This window comes from Lutra lutra, chromosome 4 (genome assembly GCF_902655055.1).
Source record: "Lutra lutra chromosome 4, mLutLut1.2, whole genome shotgun sequence".
In the NCBI taxonomy this organism is placed as follows: domain Eukaryota; kingdom Metazoa; phylum Chordata; class Mammalia; order Carnivora; family Mustelidae; genus Lutra; species Lutra lutra.
The window spans coordinates 30,225,369-30,237,231 of NC_062281.1; positions in this window are offsets into that span (position 1 = coordinate 30,225,369).

Consider the following 11,863-nt stretch of genomic DNA (forward strand, 5'->3'; position numbering starts at 1 on the left):
AAATTTTTGAAAGTGATAGATAAGTGTAGTATTTTGATTACTGACATGATTTCACAGGTATATATACAAATGTGTAACATCAAATTGCACATTTTAAATATGTGAAGTTTATTTTATGCCAATTATGCCTCAGTAAAGCTGTAAGAAAATCAACCAATGTGATTCATCTCTTAAGAGAAAAACAAATCATCATTTCAAAATAGTTACAGAAAGAGCATTTGACAAAATCCAACAACCATTCATGGTAAAAGCTCTCAGCAAACTTGAAGGTTCTTGAATATAATAAAATGTATCAAAGAAAACCTACAGCCAACATCACAACTAATGGTGAAATATTATGGAAAGGATGGATGCCTTATCTTACTGCTTCTATTCAACATTGAACTAGAATTTCTTAACCCATGTAATAAGGCAAGAAAAAGAGAAGACATAAATATTGGAGAAGAATATGGGATGCTATAATTATTCACAGACGACATGACAGGATGTTGAAAACTCAATGAAATAGACAAAAGAAAATTCTTAGAAGTAATAAGTGAATTTAGTATGGGGGAACTGGTATAAAAGTTTTGGGGTTTTTAATTTCTTTCCTGGAACATACTTTGCATAATGGGTGGAGTGATAGGTTGAAGTAGTATTATTCTGTATTCAACACCTCTCCTTCAATTTCATAGCAGAAGTATTCTTCCCTGCAACTTTGATGGTGGACCTGACCATGTGATTTGTTTGGGTTAATGAAATGTTGGCATTTCACATTATGGCATTTCACAATATGGTGAACAACTTAGGGTTGGGAGTGGAAAGACTAAACACTGAACAGAGTAGATGTGCATTTCACACAGCAGAAACTTGAAATATGTCTATGCAGTTAAACTTGTTCCCTTGAAGGTCTACCATAACCATGAGAAATGCATGCCCACTTTGGCACACTATTTCTAGACAGGAAATGAGAGATAGTTGCCGAATAACTGGCCACCCACGCTGTCTCAATCAGATCCAGCCTACATCAGACAATCTCAAGCCAACTTCCAGCTACATAAGCTAAATACATACTTACACCACTGAGATATTGTGGTTGTTTGTTATGCATGTAGCTAAGTAACAGGCATTTTCCAGATTATCTGACTGAGTAAATGCTATAGATATTTTTAATATTCCCCAGAAGTAAACCAACCATTATCTTTATGTGTAGGCAGAGAGATAAATGTATATTGTAGAGTGTAAGAATACAATAGGTTCTATGGCTGATAGATTTTAATTAAGGGTATCAAGAACATTCAATGAGGAAAGAATAGGCTTTCTAAAAAACAATGTTTGGAAACTGGATAACCACATATAAAAGAATGAATTTGAATCCTTGCCTCATACATTATGTAAGCATTAACTCAAAATGTAGCAATAACTAAATATAAGAGCTAAAATATAGAGGTATATCTTAATGACCTTGGATTTGAAAAAAGTTTCTATATATGACCAAAAAGCAAGACAAATAAAAGAAAAAAATAGACAGATTTGTCTTCATCAAAATTGAAAACTTTTGTGTGTCAAAGGAAACATTACAGAAAGTGAAAAGACAATTCATAGAATGGGGAAAAATATTTGCAAATCATATATCTGATAAGAGATTTGTATAGACAATATAAAAAGAACTCTTACAGCTCAATTAAAAAAATTATAACCCAATTAAAGAATGGGTAAAGATTCAAATAGACGTTTCTCTGAGGAATTTATATATTCCAAAGAATATTTATATATATTTCCAAGGAAGATATATAAACATCCAATAAGCACATGAAAAGATGCTCACATTATTAGTCATGATGGAAATGCAAATCAAAACCACAGTGAGATATCACTTCATACCCTATAGGATGGCTAGAATCAAAAGTAGTCAGATAACAAATGTTGGTGAGGATGTAGGAAAATCCCAACCCTGATAAACTGCTGGTAGGAATATAAAATGGTACAGTTACTTTGGAAAACAGTCTGGTCATTCCTCCAACAATTATACATAGAGATACCATATGACCCAGCAATTACAACTCCTAGAGAAATGAAAATGTGTGTCCATACAAACACTTACACATGAATAGCAGCATTATTCAAAATAACCAAAGGTAGAAACAACCCCAATGTCCATCAATAGATGAGTTGATAATTAAAATGTACTATACCTATACAATAGACTATTATTTGGCCATAAAAAGGAATAAAGCACTGATACCATGTTACAACTTGCATGAACCTTGAAGACATTGTACTAAGTGAAAGAAGCCAGTCACAAAAAGTCACTTATTATATGAGTCCATTCATATGATAGCTTAGAAAAAGGAACTTTATAGAGACAATGTAAATTAGTGCTTGCTTAGGTCTAGGGGCGGGAGAGATGGTGGAACAGGAGAGTGACAGCTAAGGGGTATGGAGTTTCTTTCTCAAGTGATAAAAATGTTCTAAAGTTAACTGTGACATTGGATACAGAACTCTGTGTATATACTTAAAACCACTGAAGTATACACTTAAATGGGTGAATTGTATGGTATGTGAATTATATCTCATTCAAGCTGTTTTTTAAAAAAAGTACAACAAAAATTATTCCTGTCATTATGAGAAAATTTTGTTAACTATTTTTCTAATTAATTAAGGAAAACTTTGTGAAGAATTTTGGATTTTATACAAGTCTTGAAGTGCTGATACCAGAGGATTGGATAGATAAAAGTCTAGGAAGTAAAAATAATTTAATTGGCAGAAGAATAATAGTGTTCTGGACATGCCTCAAAGGTAAAGTACATTTGGGCATTTGTGGCTATAAAAGAAATGAAAATATATGGAAAGAACAATTCTCTGGCCTTATCTTAGCACTAACCACACTATTGTGTGATTATCTCTTTATGATTCCATCCAAATTCTGTCTTCCAGAAGTTAATCACTTACAACAGCTAGGAGAGTACACTCTTATTAACAGCAAGGCAGGAGGTCTTGATACATTATTACTACTCTATTTCTATTCCTGTGAAGCTTGAAGAAAGGCTCAGGGATCAGGTACAATGTACATGTTAAACATATCACTAATGAATTTAAATAATGGAAAATATAATGATTTTGATATAGATTATATCAAAATAGCCCAACACATTAAAAATACTATTTCAAAACCCTATATCTATTTATCCTGTGTTGATGTCTGGTTCAGTATGGCAGCTTGAGGATATAATTTACTTTTCATTGTTCTTCATATTACCCTAAAACTTCAGTAAAAAGTATAATGAACATAATAATTCTATGTCAACACTGAAGATGAGTGAGTGTATCATGTACATATTAGAGATCTTGTTTGATTTCTGGGACATAGAATTTAAATGGGTCATCCTAATGGAAAGGCAAGAATCATGGAAGGTAAAGTACTACAGTGCACTAAGGAGCCTTCTACTTTGAAGAGCTCTAAATCAAGCCATAGGCAGCAAGCTCTATTTGTACTTTAAATCAGTTATCAAAGTGTTTAACTGAAGAACACTTTGGACCAGTTGTCCTCTCTCCCCTCCATCCTAGCAGTTAGCTATAACTTTTGGCTATAGTTAGAATTTCAAAAATTTTCCTAGGTAGACCTCAAAATGTTGATATTGAAGTTGGGAAAAGAGGTAGAGCAGATTCTAAGATAAGTTCAGATCTCCATAAGTGATCTATAATAAAGGTGGGCTTTTAAAATTTTGTTTTGTTTCTGGTTAATTGGTAGGGTTTCAAATCATCTTGTTTGCTCCTTACAACATCCTTACAGTAGGAGTTCCTAAGGTCATGGGAGTGGGGACAGAGACAATGAATGATAGGACTTAAATAAAAAAATGTTTTTCCCAAGTTAAAGACATTTTTTAACCTTCATATTTAAATTCCCCCTGAGGGTCAAAGAGAATGAACGAAAAGAAGGGAAAAGATTCACACCTGTTCGCATCTTGATGAAATTTAAAAACTTTTTAGGACAATATTCTTGTCAAGAGTTACTTATGAAGGGAAATGAGGAAGATTGGGATCCAATCAGTAGTACTAATGCTAAAATTCAAAGGAAAAATACATTTACTGTCATGAAAAAATGATTTGGAATCTAGAAAAATTGTATTAGCCAATTTATCAGTTAAGTATAAACAAAATGAAGTAATATTCACCTGTACATATACTGAAGAATTTATATCCCATTCAACATTTCCTGAAAACAAAAATCTTGTGAATGTACATAGGCGGTATAAAATCAGGAATGCAAGAAGGAGAAGGTCATTAAAAAGTTAAAAACAGGAGGAACAGTAAGATGGCAGAGGAATAGGGTGACCCTAAGCCTGCCTCCTCACTGGAACACAGTTAGATAAAGATTGGATCATCCTGAACACCCATGAAGTCAAAAGTCTTGTAGAACAAAGCTGCACATCTATAAACCAGAAAAATGACTCCTGGAAGCTTTTTCTAGCAAGCAGAACAAAGCACACTTAGTATCTCACTGCCTATATGTATTTTATTTTATCTTACATTATTTTTTAATTTTAATTTTTTCTTTTTCTTATTTATTTTTCCTTTCTTTTTTTCCCCCCTTCCAAAATGACAAGCAGAGGAATTTACCCCAAAAAAGAGAACAGAAAGAAATAACAGCGAGAGATTTAATCAATACAGATACAAGTAAAATGTCAGAACTAGAGTTTAAAACAACAATTTTAAGGATACTAGCTGGGCTTGAGAAAAGCACATGAGACACTAGAGAATCCCTTACTGCTGAGATAAAAGAACTAAAATCTAGTCAGGCTGAAATTAAAAATGCTATAACTGAGATGTAGTCCCAAGTGGAGGTCATAAAAATGAGGATGAATGAAACAGAAGAGTATATCAGTGGTATAGAAGATAAAATTAGACAAAATAAGGAAGCTGAAAAGAAGAGGGAAAGAAACCTATTAGATCATGAAGGTAGACTGAGGGAACTCAAGACTCTGTAAAACAAAATAATATCTGTTTTAGAGGAGTCCCAGAAGATGAGGAGTTGGAGAAAGAGGCAGAAGGTTTACTTGAACAAATTTTAGCTGAGAAATTCCCAAATCTGGGGAAGGAAACAGACATTCAAGTCTAGGAGGTACAGAGAAAACCCCTCAAAATCAACAAAAATAGATCAACACCTCAATATATTGTAGTAATGCTTGCAAATTACAAAGATAAAGAGAAAATCCTGAAAGAAGTTTTGGACAAGAGGTCCTTAACCTACAAGGGTAGACACATAAGGCTGGCAGCAGACCTGTCCACAGACACCTGGCAGGCCAGAAAGGACTGGCATGACATAGTCAATGTACTAAATGCAAAAAATATGCAGTCAAGAATACTTTATCCAGCAAGACTGTCATTCAGAATAGAAGGAGAAATAGTTTCCAGGACAAACAAAAACTAAAGGAGCACTAAATTTGAGCACTGAATCAGCCATGCAAGAAATAGTAAATAGGATCCTTTGAGTGGAGAGACAGCCCAAAAGTAACAAAGATCAAAAAGACATAGAAAAAAATCTACAGGAACAGTGACTTCACAGGTAATACCATGGCACTAAATTCATCTTTCAATAATTACTCAGAATGTAAATGGACTAAATGCTCCAATCAAAAGACATGGGGTATCGGAATGGATTCAAACAACCAAACAAACAAGACCTATTGATATGCTGCTTATAAGAGACACATTTTAGACCCAAAGACACTTCCAAAGGAAAACTTCCAAACTCATATTATGAGGCCAGCATTACCTTGATCCCAAAACTAAACAAAAACACTACTAAAAAGGAGAATTACAGATCAATATCACTCATGAACATGGATGCAAAAATTCTCACAAGATACTAGCCAATAAGACTGGACAGTACATAAAAAGGATTATTTACCATGACCAAGTGGGATTTATTCCTGTGCTGCAGGGGTGGTTCAATGTCCATAAATGGATCATTGTATATACCGCATTAATAAAAGAAAGGATAAGAACATACAATCCTCTTAATAGATGCAGAAAAAGCATTTGACAAATTACAGTATCCTTTCTTGATAAAAACCCTCCACTATGTAGAAATAGAGGAAACATACCTCAACATCATAAAAGCCATATATGAAAGACCCACAGAAAATATCATCCTCAATGGGGAAAAACCGGTAGCTTTTCCCTTAAGGTCAAGAATATGGCAGGGATGTCCACTCTCACCACTATTATTCAACATAGTACTGGAAGTCCTAGCCTCAGCAATCAGAAAACAAAAAATAAAAGGCACCCACATCAGCAAAAAAAAGTCAAACTTTCACTCTTCCTAGAAAATATGATACTCTATGTAAAACAAAACAAAACAAACAAACAAACAAAAAACCCAAAAGACTCCACCAAAAAAATTGCTAGAACTGATACAGAGATTCAGCAAAATTGTAGGATATAAAATCGATGCATAGAAGTCAGCTGCATTTTTATACACTAACAATGAAGCAGCGGAAAGAGAAATAAAGGAATTGATCCCATTTATAATTGCACCAAAAACCATAAGATACCGAGGAATAACTAAACCCTCACCAAAGAGGTAAAAGATCTATACTCTGAAAACTATAAGGCACTTATGAAAGAAATTGAAGAAACCAAGAAATGGAAAAACATTCTATGTTCATGGATTGAAAGATCAAATATTGTTAAAATGTCTATGCTACCCAAAGAAATATACACATTTAATGCAATCCCTATCAAAGTACCATCAGCATTTTTCACAGAGCTGGAACAATCTTAAAATCTGTATGAAACCAGAACAGACACTGAATAGCCAAAGGAATGTTGAAAAAGAAAACCAAAGCTAGAGACATCACAATTCCAGACTTCAAGCTCTATTGCAAAGCTGTAATCATCAAGACAGTATGGTACTGGCACAAAAACAGACGCATAGGTTAATGGAGCAGAATAAAGAAGTAGATCCTCAACTGCAGGGTCAACTAACCTTATACAAAATGGGAAAGAATATCCAGTGGAGAAAAGGCAGTCTCTTTAACAAATGATGTTGGGAAAATTGGTCAGCCCCATGTAGAAGAATGAAACTGGACTTCTTATACCATACACAAAAATAAACTCAATGTGAGACAGGAATCCATCCTAGAGAAGAACACAGGCAGCAACCTCTTTGACCTTGGCTGCAGCAGCTTCTTTCTAGACACATCTCCAAAGGCAAGGGAAACAAAAGCAAAAATGGACTACTGAGACTTCATTAGGATAAAAAAGCTTTTGCACAGCAAAGGAAACAATCAACAAAACTAAAAGGCAATCTATGGAATGGGAGAAGGTATTTACAAATGACATGTCGGGTAAAGGGCTACTATTCAAAATCTATAAAGAGTTTATTAAACTCGACACCCAAAGAACAAAGAATCCAGTCAAGAAATGGGAAGAAGACATGTATAGACATTTCTCCAAAGAAGACATACAAATGGCAACAGATATATGATAAAATGCTCTGTATCACTTGGCATCAGGGAAATCCAAATCAAAACCACAATGAGGTACCATCTCACACAAGTCAGAGTGGCTAAAATTAACAACTCAGGAAACAACAGATATTGGCAAGGATTTGGAGAAAGGAGATCCCTCTTACACTGTTGGTGGGAATTCACCCAAAATGCATCCCAATATTTATAGCAGTAATGTCCACAATAGCAAAAATATGGAAAGAGCCCTGATATCTACTGGCAGATGAATGGATAAAGAAGATGTGGTAAATATATATAAAATGGAATATTAGCCACGAAAAAGAATGAAATCTTGCCATTTGCAACAATGTGGATGGAACTAGAGGGTATTATGTTAAGCGAAATAAGTCAGTCAGAGAGAGACAAATACCATATGATTTCACTCATGTGGAAATTAAGAAACAAAACAGATGAACATAGGGGAAAGGAAGGAAAAATAAAATAAGATAAAAACAGAGAGAGAGAGGCAGACCATAAGAGACTTTTTTTTTTAAGATTTTATTTATTTATTTGACAGAGATCCAAGTAGGCAGAGAGGCAGGCAGAGAGAGAGGAAGGGAAGTAGGCTCCCTGCTGAGCAGAAAGCCTGACACAGGGCTGGATCCCAGGACCCCGGGATCATGACCTGAGCTGAAGACAGAGACTTTAACCCACTGAGCCACCCAGGCACCGCCCATAAGAGACTCTTAATCATAGGAAATGGAGGGTGGCTAGAGGGGAGGTGAGTGGGGGAATGGGGTAATTGGGTGATGGGCTTTAAGGAGGACACTAGATGTAATGAGCACCAGGTGCTGTATGCAATTAATGAATCACTAAATTCTACCCCTGGAACTACTAATACATTACGTGTTAACTAAATTAAATTTAAATAAAAATTTTTAAAAAGTTAAAAAGAGGGGCGCCTGAGTGGCTCAGTGGGTTAAAGCCTCTGCCTTCCGCTCAGGTCATGATCCCGGGGTCCTGAGATGGAGCCCCGCATTGGGCTCTCTGCCCGGTGGGGAGCCCGCTTCCTCCTCTCTCTCTGCCTGTCTCTCTGCCTACTTGTACTCTCTGTCAAATAAATAAATAAAATCTTTAAAAAAAAGTTAAAAAGAAAAACAGTAATGGAACCAAAATATTAATACAATAAAAATAAATCCCAGAGTGATGGTCATGCAGTTGGAAAAGAATAAATTGATATTGCAATAGAAGGTTCTAAGATTCATATCTTCAGAATAAAAATACACTAGGCAATTTCAGCCTAAAATCTAGAAAGTTCTTAAAACACAATAAAGCTAGTTACTTCTTAACCAAGGAAAACAACTGGAAAATCCAGGAAACACAAATGTGTACATGACAGTAATGTTCCAAAATGAAACTAACTAAAATGTGGTATGATGTACAGCAATTAGTAGATATAAGAGAATTCAATTGAACTTTGCTCTTGAAATATTACTCTTAGAGTCTTATATGTATAAGTGTTATTGGTTTAGGGTCTTTCTTCTACCTAATCATATTACATGTGTGGGAAAATTTACAAAAACAGTAATTCACAATTAAAAGCTAGAATCAACCTAGAGACTAAATAATGTAATGCTGCCAATGATGAAGTAATGATAAAAATCATAAAAAGAATAGGTGATAAGAGAATAGGAAAGAATTGTAGGAGAGCTGATTGCCCACTTTTCCAAATTATCACAATTAGATATCTAATTAATTAATGTCAAATGGGTTAATTAAGAGATTTAAGTCTGTTGGGGTGCCTAGGTGGCTCACTTGGTTAAGTGTCCGACTCCTGATTTCGATTCAGGTTCTGATCTCAGCTCAGGTCCTGATCTGAGGATCATGGGATTGAGCCCCATGTCAGGCTCTGAGCTCAGAGGGGAGTCTGCTTAAGATTCTCTCTTACCATATGGTTTCACTAATATGTGGAACATAAGGAATAGCATGGAGGACCATAGGGGAAGGGAGGGAAAACTGAATGGGAATAAACCAGAGAGGGAGACAAACCATGAGAAACTGTGGACTCTGGGAAATAAACTGAGGGTTACTGAGGGGAGTGGGGGGATGGGTTACCCTGGTGATGGGCATTAAGGAGGGCACATCTTGTGATGAGCACTGGGTGTTATATGTTATATGTAACTAATGAATTGTTAAACACTACATTAAAAAAAAAAAGATTCTCTCTCTCCTTCTGCTCCTCATCCTGTTCTCTCTCTTTCAAATAAATAAATAAATCTTAAAAAAAAGAGATATAAATATGTTGTTTAATATTGAGAAGGCAACCAAGAGTACTAAAAGAGTAATATTAAGAAATGGGACATAAAGTAGGGAATAAGGAGAATAAGATGTAGAGAAAGTACACCAAATTCCTCATTTTTATGGTGAGATGCTGTGTAACTATGATTCATCATGAAATGCAAGTACATTACATAGAATTCCAGGGGTAACCACTGGAAGCTTAAAAACAGAACTGTTTGAAAGTTAAAGGTTAAATTTCTGGGGAAAGCAACTGAGATTGCAGAAAGAAACATGACTTTTGCCTTTCTTTCCACATCCTTCTCTACTGACTGGACTTCTTTTCATTTTAATTCTTTATTTTCTTAATATAAAAATAATAACTCATGTTATGTCCCCTTGAAGACTAGAATTTATATTGAGCTATGGAATTTGTATTCTGTGTGGAAAATAATAAAAAGATAAATAATTTCAAAAAGTTTTTGTTGCTATGAAGGAAATAAAACCGTGTAATGTGTTAGAGGGACTGGAGGGAGGATTGAGATCCAATTGAGGATGAGGGAGGGGAAAACAGGAAAGACCTCTCGAAAGAGATGATTTTCCACCCAAATAGTGATAAAGAAGATGGGTTCTAAGGCAGAATATTTCACTTAGATGGAAGAGCAGAATCAAAATTCCTAAGAATTGCAAGTGCTTAGGGAATCCAAATAAGAGAAATGCTAGAGCAAAGAAAGGGAGGAGGAGAGTAGAGTTATTGCAATGACTAATTTTTAGTATAATTCCATGCTAGCGTGTCTCAATTACGAGTTGAGAAAAAAGATTACCTTTCTTGATAGAGAAAGATGGGATTTGGGAAACATGCTAGTCTCATTAACACAAATACAGTTAAGTTTCTTGAAAACACATATTGGGCACTCTGCCTAGTTTATTCTCCACTTATCCCCGGTACCTGGCTTACAGTAGACATTCAATTAATATTGATTAAATTAGGGGACTTGAAAATCATCTCTGAAGTGGACATTTTAATTTTATATCATAATTTGGGGGCTACATGCCACATCTCACCTATTTAAGAACCTTATATTGGTTTCTTTTTTATGCCAGATATTGTGCTAATTGTTAGAGACGGAAAGATAAGACTATCATACTTGCAGAGAGCTTATAGTCTACCTAATTTATTAGATTTTACATCATAATTGTAAGCTTAAAAAACATCTGTACAGTGACTATAGATACAATTAAGCCAATTATTCATGAAGTTTAAAAAAGTTATACTGGTATGAGAAAGGCCCTTCATGAATTACAAAAGGGGGGGGTTTTCTCACAACAGGTGTAGTACTTGTGTTCTTTCTAATTCAAAACTGGAATTTTGGCCATTATTTAATCATTTCTTGCAGTACTAAATATTTAATAGTTCTCATTGCTATGCTCACAAAACAATATGCATTTCAGACTGTAATCAGGCTGACAGCTGTCTGAAAAGCTGGGGCAGTTTTTTTTTCTTCTCCTTAATCAAAGTCAAGGCAAAACGTGATGATTTCATTTAAAAATAAAACTGGATATTCATAAATAGTTTTTAAAAAAAATTTTGGGTGCAGCTGGTATGACCACCCTCATGGAGTGATTCTGAAATTTACTTAATCCTTTCCTAATTATGGAGTCAGAGAGAGAACAAAATTTTATTTACTAAAAATTAGCTAAGTATTCGAAGAGGCTTTGTATATGAATAACATCTTGAGATGGGGACATAAGTAGGATGGTAAGAAAGAGGAATGTTGAAATCTTAAGTAATAGACATTTATGCCCGCTATGTTTTTCTTTTTAAAATATACCTTTAAATATAATCATTGGAAGATTATACCACCCTTCAGCAAATTTGCACAGTTTTTATAAATATAGGACAAAGTGGTATAGCCTGTCTAGAGAAACATTTGCAATATGGATAAAAAGTTATAAAAATGTAAATGCTACTTGATCTAAAAATTCTTTTAGTCCTATATCTTAAATGCTTCTCAAATTTATTCAAAAAGAAACTGATGATGCAAGTAAATTTCCTTCCATTCTCACACACCCTCCACTTACCCCTACCTTTTAGGCTCCCCACACTTTTTTTTTTTTAAGATTTTATTTATTTGTTTGACAGACAGAGATTA